Below are 22113 nucleotides of genomic sequence, written 5' to 3' on the forward strand. Positions count from 1 at the left end.
CAGATACAATGTCAGCTTCAAACCCTTTGACCCGTATTCTTGAGACCAACCGATTGACCGGAACCAATTACAAGGACTGGCTTAGAAACCTTAAAATTGTTTTGGACTGTGAGAAAATAGGCTACATACTCGATTCAGATATCCCCACACTACCAACACGTCCTACTGATGTTCAGCGTCAGATGCATCAAAAATGGATGGATGATGACATTAGAGTTAAATGCTATATGATGGCATCCATGTCAAATGAACTCCAATGCCAGCATGAAAATATGAAGACTGCTAGGGACATACTGGCACACCTGCAAGAGTTGTATGGTGAGCAGAGTCGCACAGCTCGTTTTGAAGTGTCCAAGAGGCTCTTCAAGACAAAGATGCGCGAAGGGCAGTCTGTCCATGATCACGGTCTGACTATGATCAAGGACCTAGAGGAGCTTGAGAAGCTCGGAATGAACATGCACAAGGAATTGCAAGTGGATTTGATCCTACAGTCACTTCCTGATTTATTTGGTCAGTTTATAGTAAACTACCACATGAATAAGATTGAATGCACTAAGACTGAACTGATCAACATGTTGGTAACTGCTGAGGGAGCCTTGAAAGGTTCAAGGGGCAATGTCTTTGCTGCTGAGTTGACTTCTGGTTCTAAGAGAAAGTCTGCTTGGAAGAAAAAGAAGCCTGCGAAGAAGCAGAAGAAAGACAAGAAGCCAAAGAGGGAAGTTCAAAAGAAAAAGGCTAATGACAAAGGAAAATGTTTCCACTGCAATGTCGACGGCCACTGGAAAAGGAACTGTCCTTCATACCTCGAGAGCCTGAAGAACAAGAAGACTGACACACCTTCAGAAGGTATAGACTTGCTCATAATTGAAACTAATCTAACGGTTTCTTCTACTTCTAGTTGGGTTATAGATTCTGGTTCTAGTGCTCATCTATGCACTACCATGCAGGGTCTAAATAAAAGTAGAAGGCTGGCGAAAGGTGCGGTAACCCTTCGGATTGGCAACGGGGCAAAAGTTGCTGCTGTGGCTGTGGGCACCTACCATCTGCGACTACCGTCTGGTTTTAGTTTATTGCTTAGAGACTGCTATTATGTACCTGCTGCTAGCAGAAATTTGATTTCTGTTTCATGTCTAGCACAGGAAGGTCATGTTTTTACTTTTGACAAAGACTGCTGTTCTATTTATTTCAGAAATAAAATAGTTGCACGTGGTTTTATGATTGACAGTCTCTATCATTTGCATATGAATGTATCTATAAATGTGTCTGAGCAAGTAGTGAATGCCAAAGGATCCAAAAGATCCAGGGATGAGATAAACCAAAAAATATTTGTGGCACCTCAGGCTTGGCCATATTGGAGAGGATAGGATGAACAAAATGGATAAAGATGGGCTTCTCGGCTCATTGACTTCCGAGTCATATCCAGTTTGCGAGTCCTGTCTTCAAGAAAAAAAAGGCTAGATTGCCCTTTGTAGGACATGGGGAGAGGACCACTGAAATACTTACCCTAGTACATACAGATGTATGTGGCCCATTCGATGTGCTAGCCAGGGGACGTTATTCGTACTTCATTACCTTTACCGATGATTATTCACGGTATGGGTATGTGTATCTTATGAGACACAAGTCTGAATCTTTTGAAAAGTTCAAAGAGTTCAAGAATGAAGTAGAAAAACAAACTAGAAAACCTCTTAAGGCTCTTCGATCAGATCGAGGAGGAGAATACCTTAGTGGAAAATTCCGGGACTATCTCAAGGACAATGGCATAGTCTCACAATGGACTCCTCCGGGTACACCTCAACTCAACGGGGTGTCAGAGAGGAGGAATCGGACCCTATTGGATATGGTCAGGTCCATGATGAGCTTCACTGATTTACCTATGTTTCTTTGGGGAGATGCCTTACTTACCGCAGTATATCTACTAAATAGAGTTCCTTCAAAATCCGTTCCTACCACACCGTATGAGATATGACATGGTAAGAAACCATGTCTTGGTCACCTCAAGATTTGGGGATGTCTGGCCCACGTCAAAAGGCTACAGGCGGACAAACTAGAGGCTAGGACCATAAGTGCTCATTTTATAGGATATCCTAAAGAGTCATTAGGATACAATTTTTACGTCTCAGAGGATCACAATGTGTTTGTGAGCCGTCATGCCATCTTCTTGGAAAACCAGTTTATCCTTGATAGAGGCAATGGGAGGAAAATTGAGCTTGAATAGAAAGTCTCTGAAAAGCAACGAGTCATGGATCCTATTGAACCCATTCATACAGAGCCAGTACACGATGTCCCTCGACCACCTCGTAGATCTAGTAGGGTCTCCTATCCTCCCGATAGATACTTAGGTATACTAGAAAAGGATACCGAGGAAATGTTCCTAGTGGGAGATAGGGATCATACACAAGATCCCAAAAACTACGATGAGGCGATATCTGATATCGATTCTGAGAAATGGCTGGAAGCCATGAAGTCAGAGTTAGACTCCATGCATTCCAACCAAGTCTGGACCTTAGTAGATCCACCAGAAGGTATTGTACCTATTGGATGTAAATGGATCTACAAAAGGAAAATAGGTTCGGATGGAAAGGTAGAGACCTTTAAGGCAAGGCTGGTGGCGAAAGGGTATAGTCAACGCGAAGGCATTGACTATCAGGAGACCTTTTCACCTGTAGCCATGCTGAAATCCATCCGAACATTGCTTGCCATTGCAGCATTTCATGATTATGAAATCTGGAAGATGGATGTGAAAACTGCTTTCCTGAATGGATATCTTGATGAAGATATCTATATGGAACAGCCTCTGGGTTTCACTTCCAGTGATGGAGATCACAAGGTCTGCAAGCTGCAAAGGTCCATTTATGGACTAAAGCAAGTATCTCGGAGTTGGAACACTCGTTTCGATGACGCAATCAAAATGTTTGATTTCATCAAAAACGAAAAGGAACCGTGTGTTTACAAAAAGGTTAGTGGGAGCGCTGTCGTTTTTTTCGTACTGTACGTGGACGACATCCTCCTGATAGGGAATGATATTTCCATGCTAACCTCGGTCAAGGTCTGGTTGTCAAAAGAGTTCTCCATGAAAGACCTTGGGGAAGCATCCTATATTTTGGGAATAAAGGTCTATAGAGATAGATCTAAAAGGATGCTTGGCCTATCACAGAAAATATATATAGAGGAAGTGCTGAAAAGGTTCAGCATGGAAAACTCCAAAAGGGGTCTTTTACCCCTTAGGCATGGAATTCATCTCTCCAAAAAGATGTGCCCCAACACATCTGAAGAGATTCAACGCATGAGCAAGATTTCCTATGCATCGGCAATAGGGAGCCTCATGTATGCCATGCTATGTACACGACCTGATATAGCTCTTGCTGTGAGTGTCACAAGCAGATATCAGTCAAATCCAGGTGAAGAACACTAGACAGCTGTGAAGAATATTCTTAAGTACTTGAGAAGAACTAAAGATTTATTCTTGGTTTTTGGAGGATCATCAGAGTTGAAGGTAGAAGGATACACAGATTCAGACTTCATGACTGATGTCGTTGATAGGAAGTCAACATCTGGATATGTGTTCTTGTGCAATGGTGGTACGGTAAATTGGAAGAGTTCCAAACAACCGATCATTGCTGATTCTACTATGTAAGCTGAATACATCGCCGCCTCCGAAGCTGCTAAGGAAGGCTTCTGGTTCAAAAAATTCATTGCGGAATTGGATTTAATGTCATCAGATGCCATAATACTCTACTGCGATAATAATGGCGCCATAGCCCTTGCTAAGGAGCCAAGGTCTCATCAGAAGTCCAAGCATATAGAGCGGCGCTTCCATCTCATACGCGACTATGTTGAGAAGAAATATGTCGAAGTGCAGAGAGTAGACTCCGCGGATAACGTGGCAGACCCATTCACTAAACAGCTAAGTCAGCAAAAGACTGAAGCCCACCTTGAGAAGATGGGACTAAGATATATGACTGATTGGCTTTAATGCAAGTGGGAGATTGTTAGATGTATGCCCTAGAAGCCAATTTTGGCTGACACATTATTAATTCTAGGACATAATTTGTACTTGACTTTATTATTATTGAATAAATGAAAGGCATCTTTTTCATTCATATTATTATTGTGTCTATGAATCGTCCAAGGAATTAATAAGATGATGATGCATATTCTCAAGAGTTGAGAATTTGAGCCATGTATCATTAGTGATTAATTTCTGAACGCTCCTGATCGATGGATCAACACGAGGACGGTGATCGATCCGATGAGATCAGTGCACAGATTACTTTCTTTATGGATGGACAAGACTCGAGTCCACAGTGTGGCGACACTGAAGTAATAGTGCAGGTGCTTGTTAAGAACAAGGGTACTGAGCGTGACCAATACAAGAAGTCACTTGGATGTCTATCCACTCGTCAGTGACTTGCTTGACGTTGCAGTAGTGTGACTGGTCCTTTGACCTGCGGTGCTTCGGCCACTCACAGTGAGGTTATTGTAGTTTGACTGCACACATACATGGTCTCTAGCCATATGGGTCCATGCAGTGTAGATTGGCTGCAGTAAGTTCACTGTAGGAGTAGGGTATGCACCTATAAGGAATCTATCGACCTTGATAGATAAGGAGAGATCCTATGTGATTTATAAGACTGAGTTCGTAAGACCTCGGCCGGGGCAGTATGCACAGTGGAGAAAGAGTTTTCCACTCTCGAACTTAAGTCGAATAAATCTTGACATATGACAGACGATGGGGTTTGACGAGTTGTCCATGACCTCCGTCCTGTAGGGATCCACGATAGAAGGACTGTATCACATGATAACTGCACCTAGAGGTTCATCATTCTATTCTGCTGGGTAGCCACTACATGCTGCTAGGTGTCACTGGTGGATGGTGGGACTCATAGGGATTATCTTGATGATCAATAAACCCTAATGAGTAGAGTTGGAATCGTTCCAATCCATTGAAAGGAGTTTTCAATGATATTGTGATAGAGATCACAATATATCTCACTACCAGTCAGAATAGAACCTATGGGGTCACACATACTAGAAGTATTGACCGATCCGATGGTTGAAAAGTGATTATGAATCACGAGTAATCAATTCGATTGATAAATAAGTTGAAGAAGGAACAATGGAAATTAATTAATTGGACTTGAAACAAGAGTCCTACTTCGAGTAGGATTCCTAGAGTCCTAATTGGATTAGGACTGGGAATCCTAGTTGGAGTAGGACTGGGATTCCTACTTGGAGTAAGATTCCTACAATCCTAATTAGATTAGGATTTTGAATTCATCTTTGGATTCCTACTTAGAATAGGATTCCTAGAAATCCTAATTGGATTAGGACTTCGGATTCAAATAGAGTCCTAATTGGATTAGGACTAAAATTAAATATGTCCTAATTTGGATTAGGGTTTCTTAAGTCACAATTAATTATTAATCTAATGAATCAATAAGACTCCTAATTGGATTAGGATTGAAGAGTTCAATTGAGTCAAAATTGATTTAAGTTCTAATTGGATTAGGACTTACCTAGATTGGATCCAAATTGGTTCACCCTTGGGCTAAGCCTAATTGGATTAGGGCTTGACCACATTAGGGCATCCCAATCCTTACTTAATAAGGATTAGGGCAACCATGAAGGAGGGGCTCACGCCCCTCCTCCTTTGATCCTTTGGTGCGGCAACAAGAGGGGGCGGCGCCCCTCTTGGTAATACATCAAGGGCTCCTAACTTGTAGGAGCCCTAGATGGTTATAAAAGGAGGGCAAAGGGGCCGACGCCCTAAGTGATTCTTCTCCCCTCCTTGCAGCCGTAGCCACCCTCTCCCCTCTCCTTGGTTCAGCCGCAAGCAAAGGGAAGAAAAGAAGAAGCCTTGGCGGCCTCCTCCCCTTCCCTTCCTTCATCCAACGCAGGGAAAAGAAAGGCTGCAGCAGGGGCTTTGGTTCTTCTTCAAGATCCCCTTTCTTCTTCCTCCTCTCAAGCACAATCAAGGGTTGATTGAAAGAGAGAAAATCAGCCATCAAAAGAAGTCTTTGCAAGGGAGCTAGCACCCCGGGAAGACTAGAGAGCTTTGATCGGATCTCTGCTTCGTGTGGATACCTGTAGAGGCCGGACACTTGAACGGCTTCAAGTGAACCCTCTTCCTAAAACCACGAACTCAGATTTGCGGTGATCATCTACCCGCACAAGGTGAAGATCTGATCTTCTAATATTTTTAAAAGTTTTTAATCCTTGCCTAACTACGAACGGTTCATGAAACAACGTTCATGCGATGAACGTCGATCCCGCACATGCCTCTTCCGCTGCCATCTGATTTTTTTTTGAAATATCAGCGGCATAGGCGGGTTCCCAACATGTAGAAGCACCATTAAGGCAATCAGGTAGAGTACCGCGTCGAGTGGATAGATACTATGGTTTATTGGTCCAAGATGCAGATCCCACTGAGCTCGATGAGAACAATGAGGATCCGATCACCTATATAGATGCTATGCAGAGGTCCGACTCTGAGTTATGGCTTAACGCCATGAGATTTGAAATGGAATCCATGGAAATCAATAGTGTATGGACACTAGTTGATCCACCCGAAGGAATAAAACCCATAGGGTGCAAATGGATCTTCAAAAGAAAGAGAGGCGCAGACGGAAAGGTGGAGACCTATAAAGCCCGTCTAGTTGCCAAGGGGTATCGTCAACGTTATAGTATCGACTATGACGAGACTTTTTCTCCTGTGGCAATGCTAAAATCTATTCGGATCATGCTTGCTATAGCAGCATATATGGATTATGAAATCTGGCAAATGGATGTGAAAATAGCTTTTCTAAATGGAGAGCTGGAAGAAGTAGTGTATATGATACAACCTGAGGGCTTCACATCTATAGACGAGTTTAAAGTATGCAAGCTACAAAAGTCCATTTATGGACTTAAGCAAGCTTCTTGAAGTTGGAACATACGTTTCGATAAAACTATCAAAACGTATGGCTTCATTAAGAACGAAGAAGAACCTTGTGTTTACAAGTGGGCTAACGGTTCAGTGATCACATTCCTTGTCTTGTTTGTGGATGACATTCTCCTAATTAGGAATGACATCCCTGCATTACAAAATGTGAAACTCTGGCTGTCATCACAGTTCTCCATGAAGGATCTGGGAGAAGTATCCTACATCCTAGGGATGAAAATCTATAGAGATAGATCTAAGAGGTTGCTTGGATTGTCCCAATCCACGTACATCGACACTATGTTGAAGCGGTTCAACATGGAGAATTCCAAGAAGGGCTATCTTCCGATAGGCCAAGGAATTTCTCTCTCTAAGAATGATTGTCCGACAACTTCCGAAGAGAGAGAGCATATGAGTAGAATCCCATATGCTTCAGCAGTAGGTTCTATCATGTACGCCATGACATGTACAAGACCGGATGTTGCTTACTCACTAGCAGTAGCAAGTAGGTATCAGTCTGATACGAGTGAGAACCATTGGAAGGTGGTGAAAACCATCCTTAAGTATTTAAGAAATACTAAGGACCAATGGTTAATCTATGGATAATTTGACTTAAAACTTGTAGGGTTTACAGACTCTAGTTTTCAGTCAGACCATGATGACAGTAAGAGTATGTCAGGATTTGTGTTTACCCTGAATGGAGGAGCAGTCTGCTGGAAAAGTTCCAAGCAGCATTTAGTAGCCGATTCTGTATGCGAAGCAGAGTATGTTGTTGCATCAGATGCGGCAAAGGAAGCTGTTTGGATCAGGAAGTTTGTAAATCAACTTGGTGTTGCTCCCTCAATCAACAATCCAGTTCTTTTGTATTGTGACAATATTGGAGCCATTGCACAAGCAAAGGAGCCAAAGTCTCACCACAGGACCAAGCACATTCTGCGTCGCTACCACCTTTTACAAGAGATTGTGGAACGAGGTGACGTCAATCTTCAGAAGATCGATGGAAAGGAGAACCTAGCTGACCCATTCACTAAAGCCCTTTCTGTAAATGAGTTCGATTATCATAAATCGAAGATGGGTATAAGATACAGTACAAATTAGCTTTAGTCCAAGTGGGAGTTGTTGGAAATTGTGTCCCAAAGCCAATTTTTTAATTGTAAGAAATTGGATTATGTATATATTTTATTAAAATGAATAAAAATTTATTCTGACAATTTTCTATTCATTACAAGTGTTACATCTTCAAATTAAACTCCTGTGTATTGTGATGAAGTCCTTAGGACTAATTTAGTGGATAAAAGAGGTTTTATCATTTAGTCCTTAAACTAGTTCGCGACCAAATGATGAGCTGTCAATTGGACGATAGCTATGTCAAGTATAAGTCGTTGTGCGCCATTTAATTGGTTGTCCTCTTAAACCAAGGAGTTTGGAGACACTGTATGGCATACAGATGAGATGTAGGAGTACATCGTCACTGAATAGTGACTCACCTGCGTAGCACTCCACTGTCGGGAGTTAGCTCGTAAAACGTATGGGTATAAGTACCCCTTAGACCTGAGACTGTCACGGTGACTTGCAAGCAACTCACTGTACTTAGGCACGGGATGACCTGAATTTCTAATTCAGGGATCGGAAGGATGCTGGGTGCAGTCAAGTACTCGCAAAATCTGTGTATGAGTCAAGATGGGATTGACCGCTCCAGATTTTAGGAGTTGATGTCTCACTGTATTTCAATTCAGTAAAACCTTGGCCAGGGTAAACCAAGTGATAAGTCACTTGATTTGATTAATTGAAATATACTATGAATGACCGGACCCAGAGTTCGACAGTCCACTCTGAGGTCATCTTGAGCATCGATGGTCATAGGGATGAATTATGCAACAACCATACGTCTAGGTTCTTGAATGTTGCTTTGCATATTCGACCTATCCGGACGTCGGGTATCATTGCTAGATGGTCACCTCGATTAGTGCATGGAGTAGTCCATGTACTACCAGCTTAGTGTTCGAACCTATCGGAGTCACGCACATTAGTCAAGCTAAGTAGGAAGGTCTTGACCCAATTTAATTAAAAATTAAATTGTGGGTCATTTGGAATTTGATTCTGTCTATGTTCAGCTAGCACTGAACATGAGGTACATGCTTAATTTCATGGATGAACAACTAATTAAGTCTATATTTTGGGTCAATCAAGTTTTAATTAATATAATTGAACTTGATCAGGACTCAATTGTTGAGATTGGATTTGATTGGGTCTAAATTAATGTAATTGGGCTCGATCATGATTTAATTGGGATTTAATTTCGTATTTGTTCTGATCTAAGCCGGACTTGGATCGAGCCAAAACTAGACCTAATTGAATCGCCCATGAGTCGGACTCATGTGGAATTTTTTCGGGTCAAAAATCATTCAAATGGGCTGTCAATTTGGTTGAGAACCAAATAGGCTTGCTTTATTTCAAAATGGGCTAAACCATTTCCTATTTGACTAATCCCATTTAAATGGTTACGGCTGACTTGTTTTTAAACTCCCATGGACCCGTGGACCACTTTCCCTCATGGACCCTTAAGGATTTTTTTGTGAACCGCAATGGTGAAATGCCTGGGAGGAGAAAATAGAGCCTTCTTCCTCCCGGCTTCGTCTCCACACCGTGCCACCGTCTGGCCTCTGGCCGCTTTGCCGCCTGGACCGGAATGTCCGGTTTTGAACCGGCTACATTCCGGTTAAATTTGATTTTTGAAATCCAGCTGTTATCGGATGGATTTACTGTTTTTTTCCCACATTTGTTTTTGAAAGAACATTATGAATTCATAACGTATGGATTCGTAAAGATAGTCATTACTCCTCTTAAATCCTCTCTGCGTTGGCCTATAGATAGACCAACATTTTTCCTCTTGAATACAGAACGAATCAGAGAGAAAAAGGAGTGAATCTGTCTGTGAAATTTTGGGAAGAAACTTCACAGACAGAGGCGGCTTCGGTGGGATTTTTCTAAAGGAGAAGAGGAAGAGAGAAGAAGTGGTCCTTCTCTCTCAATCTTCTCCCAGTGGCAAGCATTCAGATCCGGCTTTCTGATCGGTTATTTCAATTTCAAAAATAAACCACACAATAGCACGTATCCTGTAGGATAGTGATTACGGGTGTCGGTCCACAGGGATTGAAGAATAAGTTATTTTTCTTTTAAAAATAAATCAAGAAGAAGAATTTGCTAACTTAATTTAACTAAATTAAACTATGAGTGCGAATTAGAATTTATCAGAATAAATGGATCTAGGGTCTGGAGTCCACCACATAGCATTGCATCAGGGTTTGTATTCTTTATTTTTTTATCTTTTGGAGAGGCATGCAATATTGGCTACAAGCCTTTTGAAATAAAAGCATAAAGAGTTTTAAGAAAATCCATCTTCGGTATAGCAAGAAGTGTCTACCTAATTATGCTAACCTAGGGTGCAGTACACCTCATCTTCCTAGGCATGGATCATCTTAGACTACTTTAGCAAACATGAATAATAAATAGCATGCTCAAAGTTTAAACATCATAAAAGGATTTTTTATTGATAATAAGAATTTAAACAAGCTCCAAAATAATAAAGAAAATAAGAACTACAATGCCCTGTAACATTGTTAGGGCTTCATCCAGCCCTAGACTAGACGTTTAGCCGAGCATGGCTTCCGGACGATCTCCCATCTTCAAATGAAATTGATCACCTCCCATTATTCCCAAACTATTCAAAACTATTCTCTTTCCCCTTCCTTTCTCTCTTTTTTTATTTCTTCTTTTTTTTTTCTTCTTCCCTCTCGGCTCTCTTCTTCTTTTCGCCGAAACAGAGGGTCTCCCCTATTTTTCTCCCAACCGAGCTACCCCCCCAAGCTCCCTGCCGATGGCTTCTTCATATAGACCCTCTCACCCAGTGATGGATCCCTTGGGAGCGTGCTGGTGGGGATGCGAATCCGGGATACTCGGTGGGAGGAGCTGCGGGATCAACATGATGGCGGGCTCCGGATGCATCGCGGAAAAAGAAGCGGGGGACAGATCGCGGACGGATGGCGAATGGCTAGATCTCGGGATGTTAGCATGATCCATGGAGCGCTGAGTTGAATGCAGATGGCCGGATCAATGGAGCTGGCTGCTGGATCGAAGGGATGTTGACGTGCAGACGGAATAAGGTGAGATGGCCGGATCAATGGAATGGAGCTGGACGAGCCGATCACGGACGGCTGGGCAGACGATGATCGCGGAGAAGGCTGAATCAAGGGATTGATGGCGGAGGAGCAGGGAAGAGAGGCTGCACCGACTGATGGCGGAGAAACAGGATGCTGGTCGCTGGTGTGCTCGTTGGATGCAGCTGGAATGGACTGATGCGGAAGAGCGGGATCTCAGCTGCGGATGAAGAGGCGGAGGAACGGGAGGTGGCTGCGTCGCGTGGAGGATTTCGTGGAAAATCTCTCAAGCGACGCCATCTCCTGAATCTCGGCCGTGATACACTGTGGGGAGTGGGGGAAGAAGATGAACAGTATTTTTATCTTTTATATATATATTTTTTGTAACACTATTCATATGAACAGTGTTTTCACGGAACACTGTTCATATGAATAGTGAATCTAGTAATTTTTCTTGAAATTATTATGGATTATTATTTTTTTGTTTTAAAATTATAAATTTTATATAAAGGCAGGTAAGGAATTGGTTGGGAATTGGCTTTGGATTTGAGGTGGGTCATGATTGTTGATTTGCTTGAACTTGTTCTCGAGCCCAATGTCATTTAAATTTAATTCTTGCTAAACTGCTTCAGACAGGACTCGACAAGACTAAAAACAGGACCGTGACTTAATAAAAAGGGTTAATCAAACCTTTTTCCAAAAATAATTATCTAATCAGGACCAAAACCTATTTAATCATAGCCTTAGCTTGGTTACAACTCCATCAGGTTACTAAACCAGGTCAACACAATCTCCTCCTTATATGTTTTCATGAAAGATTACAAACAGGAGAGAGACAAGTTCAGAGTCTGTTTTGAGAAAAGAATTATTTACCTCTTACCATATTTTAAATTTATTTCAATGTTTATTCAATTTCATGGTCAAATATGTATTTATCAGTTTAAGAACATTGATAAGTGCTATGGAAAGATAACTAAATAATAAATTATTAAGCACTTATCACACCCTCAAACCTATGTTTTGCTAGTCCTCGAGCAAAATTAAAAAAAGAAAAACTCTAACTCACTTTCGCAGGCATCGCATTTGCATTTACCATATGCAACAAGGCTTTAAACCCCTAGGTCATTCTAGTGGACGAGTTTTAGTCTCGTGAGAGTTTCCAGTGAAGATACCCACAAACTTCAATCTTAAAATAAATCATTTATTATTATTATTATTATTTATTATATTTTTTTTATTTTTTAGATCGATTGATCTATGAAGATTAAATTCCACATGCATACTAGCTAAGATGTTCAAAAACTCTTTTATTATTATTATTAATATTATTATTAAAATCTAATTTAAGATACATAAATGATAAGAATTTCAAAGCACACACGGTTTTATTTACCTAGTCAGCCCAAATTCTAGGTTAGTATGCAATCTAAGTTAAAGTCATTAAGTTTTCGTTTAGGGAGTTGTAAGACTCATTTATACTGGAGTGCTCGGTGAAATTTGGACTGTACACAAGCTAAGGGTTCGGATCTCCAAAATATTGCTAATACTAGTAGTTTCCAAGAATTGGTCGAAAAACCTGCTCGCTGATTCAAAATCATCTTATCTACAGGATTTCAAGAGTTGTGAATGTTTACTTTAGTACCTCACGGGCTTTATCTGTAATATTCCAGTTTACTCAAATTTTTACAACGACGGCTTTCATAGTATTGTCTTTTTCAAGGTCAATACAAAGTTTTTTTTTTAATATATAAATTGTGCACTTTTTCTCTTGTGGTGATTTCTCCGTGTAACGAGCAATCAGTCGACAACTCTCACACCAGTTGGCATAAGGTGTCGGGCATCAAGAGTCCCCTACGGACTTATGCTCAGAGTTTTCATCACAAGCCCACTTGACCTTTGACAATAGGTAGCCCTTTTTGATGTTCCTGACTAAATCCATTTTTATTGATAATTATTTTTTTTTATTTTTTTTTTGGATTAGACAAGTATGATTCATCAGGGTTCAAGGTTGCTACTATACTATCAACATAATATCGAGCCTAGACCTTAGAAGGGTCGGCCAGTGTGTAGGAAAATTCTAAAGTATTAATTAGCTTACAACTCCATAAGAGAGACTTAATAAAAAGAACTTAAATTTGTATTACTTCCGACTAGTCATTGGGCTTTTTAGATTTTATATACCCTGTGTGTTTATCATTCTCGCATTCATGTATAGAAATTAGGTAAAAAATATATATATATATTTTAAAATTTATTATTATTATTATTATTATTATTATTATTATTTATTTTTTTATTTTTTTTAATTTATAAAAATGAAAATGAACACAATTTTTTTAAAAAAAATATTTTTATTTTTATTTTTATTTTTTTATTTTTTTCAATAAACCTGACATTATGAAGTGAAAACGAATGCAAGAGATGCAAACAAAACAAAAATGATTAAAAATACTTAAAAATACCTCCAAACCTAAACCTAACATTGTCCTCAATGTTAAAGAAAACTAAAAGAATTGGGTTGCCTCCCATTAAGCGCTAAGTTTATTGTCTTCAGCTAGACACAGTGCATCCTTAATTATTTTGATAAACAGGGTTCGTCAAATTAAGGGATTCGATCAATTGCCCATCGGCAACATAGTCCACATAAGGTTTTAACCTTTGACCATTGACTTTTAAAACATGTCCACAATTGAGGTGTTGGATCTCTACTGCACCATAAGGAGAAACCTTTTTCACTACGAATGGTCCATCCCACCTAGAGCGAAGTTTACCCGGGAAGAGTCGCAACTTGGAATTGAGCAGCCAAACCTTTTGACCAGGTTCGAAGGACTTACGGTTGATATTTTTATCATGAAAAGCCTTAGTCCTTGCTTTATAAATTTTAGCATTTTCACAAGCCTCATTGCGCAATTCTTCAAGTTCACTTAGTTGGAGTTTTCGGTGAGGACCAGCTACTGTCATGTCTAAGTTAAACTTTTTGATAGCCCAAAAAGCTCTATGTTCAAGTTCTACCGGTAAGTGACAAGCTTTTCCAAAAAACTAATCGGTAGGGAGACATGCCAATAGGAGTTTTGTAGGCAGTACGATAGGCCCAGAGTGCATCATTTATCCTTTGAGACCAATCTTTTCTATTGGGACGTACCGTTTTCTCTAAGATGTGTTTTAACTCCCTATTAGACACCTCGACTTGTCCACTCGTTTGGGGATGGTATGGGGTAGCAACTTTGTGGGTGATGTTATATTTGCGAACCAAAGCCTCGAAAGACCGGTTGCAAAAATGAGATCCCCCATCACTGATGATGGCTCTGGGTGTGCCAAAACGACAAAAGATATTTTCATGTAAAAATTTAATCACAACCTTGTGGTCATTAGTTTTAGTGACGACAGCTTATACCCATTTTGAAACATAATCAACCCCTACAAGAATATATTCGAAACCAAAAGATGGTGGGAAAGGGCCCATGAAGTCAATACCCCATACATCAAAGATTTCTACAATTAAAATAGGATTGAGAGGCATCATATCTCTACGGGAGATGGTACCCATCCGTTGGCACCGTTCACAAGTTTGGAAAAAGTTATGGGCATCTTTGAAAAGTGTGGGCCAATAAAATCCACTCTGTAAAACTTTTGCTGCAGTTTTTCCACCCCCAAAATGCCCCCCACAAGCTTGTGAATGGCAGAATGAAAGAATACTTTGAAATTCGCATTCGGGGACACATCGACGGATTACTTGATTGGGACAATACTTGAATAGATCGGGATCATCCCAATAATAGAATTTTACTTGTGAAAAGAATCGATTCTTGTCTTGAGTTGACCAATCATCAGGAATTCGTCCTATGGCAAGGTAATTCACTATGTTTGCAAACCATGGCGTTTTCATTCCTTGTACCCCAAATAATTGTTCATCTGGGAAAGCATCATGTAAGTTTGAGGTATTCTTAGAGGGCTCAAGAAGAATCCTAGATAAGTGGTCTGCTACGACATTTGCAGTTTCTTTCTTGTCACGAATTTCTAGGTCAAATTCTTGTAGTAAAAGAATCCATCGAATCAGACGGGGTTTGATGTCCTTCTTTGCAAGAAGGTGTCGAAGGGCAGCATGATCAGTGAATACGGTAACCTTGGATCCTAATAGGTAAGATCGAAACTTGTCTAGCACGAATACTACAGCTAGCAATTCTTTCTCAGTGGTGGTGTAGTTCAATTGTGCATCTGAGAGTGCTTTACTAGCGTAGTAGATAACATGAGGTACCTTATCTAGCCGTTGCCCTAAAACTGCCCCAATGGCATAGTCGGATGCGTCACACATCAGTTCAAATGGAAGGGTCCAATTAGGGGGCCGTATGATAGGTGTAGTGGTTAATTTCAAGCGAAGATTTTTAAATGCCTCCTCGCATGCTTTATCAAAGACAAAGGGAGTGTCCTTAGCAAGAAGATTGCACAAGGGTTTGGAAATCTTGCTGAAATCCTGAATGAAGCGACGGTAGAAACCAGCATGGCCAAGGAATGATCGGATTTGTTTCACAGTTTTGGGTGGAGGGAGATTGAAAATAAGATCGACTTTGGCTTTATCTACTTCAATGCCCCTCTTGGATACGACGTGTCCTAAAACTATGCCTTCTTGAACCATGAAATGGCTCTTTTCCCAACTTAATACTAGGTTGGTCTCCTTACATCTTTTCAAAACTAAGGTCAAATTGTCCAGACAATCGTCAAAGATAGGCCAAAAACTGAGAAATCATCAATGAACACTTCTAGAAAGTTTTCCACCATATCTGAAAAAATGGCCATCATGCATCGTTGAAAAGTTGCGGGTACATTGCATAGTCCAAAAGGCATCCTCCTATATGCAAATGTCCCAAATGGGCAAGTAAAAGTGGTTTTGTCTTGATCGTCCAGGTAAACAGGTACTTGATTATATCCAGAATAACCATCTAAGAAGCAGTAGAAACCTTGACCAGCCAACCATTCCAAAATTTGATCTATGAAAGGTAGAGGAAAATGGTCCTTCCTAGTCATTGAATTAAGTTTTCTGTAGTCAATGCACACGCACCAACCCGTGGTTGTGCGTGTTTGTATCAATTCTCCTTCCGTATTTTCAACCACAGTGATACCTGATTTCTTGGGTACCACTTGTGTCGGACTCACCCACTTACTATCAGAAATTAGATAAATGATTCCGGCATCTAATAACTTCACCACTTCTTTCTTGACTACCTCCTTCATGTTAGGATTGAGTCTTCTTTGCATTTCTCGGGTGGGCTTTGCATCATCTTCGAGATGAATTCGATGCATACAAACAAAGGGGTCAACCCCTTTCAAATCGGCTACAGACCATCCTATGGCATGTTTATTCTCTTCTAGCACCCTTAAAAGTTTACCCTCCTGTTCAGTAGATAAGTTGGCTGCGATGATTACAGGGAGGCTATCTTCTGGTCCTAGAAAGGCATACTTAAGATTTGTCGGAAGTGGCTTCAACTCAAGTTTAGGTGGAGAATCAATGGAAGGACAAAGTGGTGTGCTAGCAATGGGGGGAAAGGGTTCAGGTCAGATCTTCCAAGGAAGGGAACTCATAGGAGATTGATTGTCGAGTAAAATATTAACTTCTTCTGCGGCCTTGTCTATATCAAAGTTGTCAATGTCAAAATGGGCCAAACATACCACTAAGGGGTCATTTGCTAAGATATAGGGAAGGGCGTTCTCTACAAGATCATCCATTTCGTCAATTAGGCAACACTCGTCTTCCCTCACATGTTGGTCAGCAGCATGAAACACATTTAACTTAATTTTCATGTTCCCAAATGATATATCCATTGCCCCAATTCTACAGTTGATACATGCATTGGCTGTCGCTAAAAAGGGACGGCCAAGAATCACAGAGATTTGTTTTTTTAGGTTGGGCGCATGTTCCATGTCAAGGACGATAAAATCTACAGGAAAATAGAATTTGTCTACCTTGACAAGAACATCTTCAATCATCCCCCTTGGCATCTTCACCGATCTATCAGCCAATTGTAAAGATACCGAGGTAGGTTTCAATTCACCCAACCCAAATTTTTCATAGACTGAATAGGGTAGAAGATTCACACTTGCTCCTAGATCTAAAAGTGCTCGATCAATGGAGTTATCTCCTATGACACAGGAAATAGTGGGAGCGCCAGGATCTTTGAATTTTGGAGGGATGTTGTGTTGGAGAATGGAACTTACCTGCTCAGTTAGGAGGACCTTTTTAGGCACATGTGTCCTAGATTTCCGCTTTTGGGTGCAAAGGTCTTTGAGAAATTTGGCATAGGAGGGAACTTGTTTGATGGCATCAAGGAGTGGGAGGTTGATTTTAACTTGTTTGAAGACCTCCATCATATCTTCTAATGAAGTTCCCTTCTTGCCAAAGGGAGAGGGTGCATTAAGTGCTTCAGGGAATGGAGCCTTTGGAATGTGGGTTGTGGCAGATGGTGGACTAGCTGAAGAAGGTTTTGGATTTCATGTGATACATTCCTTCCCTCTTCTTCATCTTTCTTATTGTTACCCTCCCCAACCTTATTATCTATTATACGTCCACTTCTTAGAGTAGTCAAAGCATTGGCTTGCTCATGATTTAGTCGAGTTTTTTGAGCCACGTATTGTCCCCTAGGATTACTCATTGGTTGACTTGGAAGCTTACCTTCCTCTCGCTTATTTAATGCATTGGCTAGTTGACCCATTTGGGATTCTAGCTTAGCAATTGATTGCGTGTGAAGTGCAATAGTTGTGTGTTTGCCTCCAAACCTTGAAGGGCAGTCAACACTTTCTCCTCAAAGGCTGTATTTCTTTGGGTTGGAGGAGGAGGGTGTTGAAATTGAGTTGAGGGATGGTAGAGATGAAAATTTTGGGAGTAGGGTTGGGCATTATTCGAAGCTTGCTGCCTCCAAGAAAAATTTGGATGATTCCGCCATCCCGGGTTATATGTATTGGAAAATGGGTCATTACATGATCTGGGCTGTGTTTGGGCAGCATTGATGTGTTCTTGCACGAGTTCGAGATATTGGGGTGCTGAGGGGCACTCATGAATAGGGTGCGATGGGCTAGAACAGATAGCACACACTTGTTCTTGGGACGAGCTAACGATATGTCCTCCTATCATCAATTGATCAATCTTATGGAACAATGCATCTACCTTGCTAGACAGGTCCATGGAATGACTTATTTCACAAATGGTCCCTTTTCTTTGAGAACTCGGGGGTACTTGACGAGAACAGAAAGCATGGTGGAGGGAGTTTTCATTAAGATTTTCAAATAATTGCCATGCTTCATGCTCATTTTGAAGCATGAAAGTCCCCCTGCATGCAGCATCGATCATCTGACGGTTTCGTTCAGTCAATCCGTCATAGAAACATTGCACTAGCTGCCACTTAGGTATTTGATGACGAGGGCATTTACGGATTAGGTCCCGAAATCTCTCCCAAGTTTCATGAAATTCTTCTCCTTCAGTTTGGGAGAAGCTTGTAATGGCACGTCTAAACTGGTTCGTTCTTCCTATGGGAAAGTATTTTTTAAGGAATTCTTGTTGCATTTGATCCCAAGAACGAATCGAGTTAGCTTCTAAAGAATTCAGCCATTGTTTGGCTCTATCTTTAAGGGAGAAAGGGAATAATCTAAGTTTCAGAGCATCATCAGTGAAGTTCTGAATCTTGACAGTGGTGCAAATCTCAAGAAATTCATATAGGTGTTTATATGGTTCTTCGTTGGTGAGCCCATAAAAAGATGGGAGCATTTGGATCACACTAGACTTTATTTCGTATTGTACAGCTGCTACCTCAGGTAATCGAATGCAAGATGGGGAAGTGTAAATGGTGGGAGTAAAGTACTCCCTCAGGAGTTTGGGTTGTTCTTCAGCCATCTCAGGAGGTGGGGATGATTCTAATGTTCTAATCTCAGCTCGAATATTCCTAAGGGTCCGTTCTATTTCAGGGTCAAAAGGTAATAGGTCACGTACGCTAGAACGACTCCCTTGCATACACTAGTACTTGATCAGTCAAGCATGCAATAAAAGATAAACATATCAATCCTTGTATTTGTCCTAAAATCACTAGATAGCTCCTAACTGGTTTGAAGAGGGCACCTAAGCCTCCAATCCGGTCTAATGAACCGAGTTGACCAGGTAAGCTCCCAGGTAAGTGGAGGGGTCACGATGCGTTCGCAAAAGTTCCACTTAAAACCCACTTGCCTCGAACAGATGAACTATCTTCCTTATAGGGACAAAGCTTGCCTAGACATCAACTAAGCCACAGAGCGAAATTGGTGCAACTTTCAGTGATCTTCGTCCTATTGAGCTCGAATGTCCCTAGGAGCCAACGTCTAATTGATTTTAATTAAAGTGACATTATGTGAGATTGAGTTCACCTAAGTTGGGCAAGAGTCCGATGATGAAATCCGGCTCTTATCTTGTTGAGATGATTGCCCTTACTAAGTGCAGATTAATTGGTGAATATGTATCAAGCATGCATTCACAATTTTGCTAAAATTAAAATTAAACAATCACCACAAAATTTCAAGCTATTAATTAATTTAAATAAGAAAGGTTTAGAGGTTACCAAAGGGAATTTCTCCAGCAATTTAAATTTTTTTAGGCAAACCTTTACAGCATTCCTTTTCCAGCTATTCTCCTTTTGATCATCCCAGATTTTTCCTTCAATTCCTGATCAAATAAGACCAAAATAAAATATTAAAAAAAAATAGTAGAAGAGAAAAAAAAAGAGATAAGAAAAGTAACAATAATAGAAAATAATTTTTTTATTTTATTTTAGATATATATATTGAAATTTTTTTAATTAATTATTTTTTTAATGATAGAAAAAATAACTATGCTAGCAATCTCCGGCAACGGCGCCAAAAATTGATCGATTATTTCAATTTCAAAAATAAACCACGCAATAGCGCGTATCCTGTAGGATAGTGATTACGGGTGACGGTCCACAGTGATTGAAGAATAAGTTATTTTTTTTAAAAAATAAATCAAGAAGAAGAATTTGCTAACTTGATTTAACTAAATTAAACTATGAGTGCGAATTAGAATTTATCATAATAAATGGATCTAGGGTTTGGAGTCCACCACATAGCATTGCATCAGGGTTTGTATTCTTTATTTTTTTATCTTTTGGAGAGGCATGCAATATTGGCTACAAGCCTTTTAAAATAAAAGCATAAAGAGTTTTAAGAAAATCTATCTTCGGTATAGCAAGAAGTGTCTACCTAATTATGCTAACCTAGGGTGCAGTACACCTCATCTTCCTAGGCATGGATCATTTTAGACTACTTTAGCAAACATGAATAATAAATAGCGTGCTCAAAGTTTAAACATCATAAAAGGATTTTTTATTGATAATAAGAATTTAAACAAGCTCCAAAATAATAAAGAAAATAAGAACTACAATGCCCTGTAACATTGCTAGGGCTTCATCCAGCCCTAGACTAGATGTTTAGCCGAGCATGGCTTCCGGACGACCTCCCATCTTCAAATGAAATTGATCACCTCCCATTATTCCCAAAATATTCAAAACTATTCTCTTTCCCCCTCCTTTCTCTCTTTTTTTATTTCTTCTTTTTTTTTCTTCTTCCCTCTCGGCTCTCTTCTTCTTTTCACCGAAACAGAGGGTCTCCCCTATTTTTCTCCCAACCGAGCTCCCCCCCAAGCTCCCTGCCGATGGCTTCTTCATATAGACCCTCTCACCCGGTGATGGATCCCTTGGGAGCGTGCTGTTGGGGATGCGAATCCGAGATACTCGGTGGGAGGAGCCGCGGGATCAACGTGATGGCGGGCTCCAGATGCATCGCGAAAGAAGAAGCGGAGGACAGATCGCGAACGGATGGCGAATGGCTGGATCTCGGGATGTTAGCATGATCCGTGGAGCACTGAGTTGAATGCAGATGGCCGGATCAATGGAGCTGGCCGTTGGATCGACGGGATGTTGACGTGCAGACGGAATAAGGTGAGATTGCCGGATCAATGGAATGGAGCTGGACGAGCCGATCATGGATGGCTGGGCAGACGATGATCGTGGAGAAGGCTGAATCACAGGGATTGATGGCGGAGGAGCTAGGAAGAGAGGCTGCACCGGCTGATGGCGGAGAAACAGGATGCTGGTCGCTGGTGTGCTCGTTGGATGCAGCTGAAATGGACTGATGCGGAAGAGCGGGATCTCAACTGCGGATGAAGAGGCGGGGGAACGGGAGGTGGCTGCGCCGCGTGGAGGATTTCGTGGAAGATCTCTCAGGAGACGCCATCTCCTAAATCTCGGCTGTGATACACTGTGGGGAGTGGGGGAAGAAGATGAACAGTGTTTTTATCTTTTATATATATATATTTTTTTGTAACACTGTTCATATGAACAGTGTTTTCACGGAACACTGTTCATATGAACAGTGAATCTAGTAATTTTTCTTGAAATTATTGTGGATTTTTATTTTTTTTGTTTTAAAATTATAAATTTTATATGAAGGCAGGTAAGGAATTGGTTGGGAATTGGCTTTGGATTTGAGGTGGGTCACACTACAAGAATAATGGTCATTAGCGACGCATTTTTTGGCCTTTAACGACGCTTTTAAGCGTCGCTAAAAACCTTCCCGACGCTTTCGTAAGCGTCGGCAAAGCGTCGCCTATGCTACAGTGGAGAAAATTTTTTCCGACGCATCGAAAAACGTCGAAGGTTTTCCCGACGCTTTTTAGCGTCGGCAATTGCAAACTTAGCGACGCTTTAAAGCGTCGCTAGCTGTAATGTAACGACGCTTTAAAGCGTCGCTAATTGGTCGACATTTTAGCGACGCTTTAAAGCGTCGTTAGAATATTAAATTTTTTTTTAAAAATAAAAGGCTTTTAATATTAATTCTTGCCTAGAAATCAAACTACCACGAGTCCCTGAAGAATCGGATGCAAACTTATTAGAACAAGTTTGCCACACAAACGGAACCATCTCTCCGTCATGGAGAGTCCCATTCATCCATCAATTCTCTTTCTAAAGCTTCCATTTTTTTTTCCCCTTCTCCTCGTCCTTACCA

At 40.7% G+C, this 22113-nt stretch overlaps 1 non-coding gene across 1 annotated transcript; it reads left to right on the plus strand.

The window, feature by feature from the left end:
• The first annotated feature begins 18476 nt into the window (after positions 1 to 18476).
• Positions 18477 to 18582, plus strand: LOC120105976 (small nucleolar RNA R71). The gene has a single exon (XR_005508224.3). It is a non-coding gene; the product is annotated as a small nucleolar RNA R71 (small nucleolar RNA).
• Positions 18583 to 22113: the final 3531 nt, after the last annotated feature.

This window comes from Phoenix dactylifera, chromosome 4 (genome assembly GCF_051530095.1).
Source record: "Phoenix dactylifera cultivar Ajwa chromosome 4, Ajwa_hap1_PhDact_Kaust_v1.1, whole genome shotgun sequence".
Taxonomy (NCBI): domain Eukaryota; kingdom Viridiplantae; phylum Streptophyta; class Magnoliopsida; order Arecales; family Arecaceae; genus Phoenix; species Phoenix dactylifera.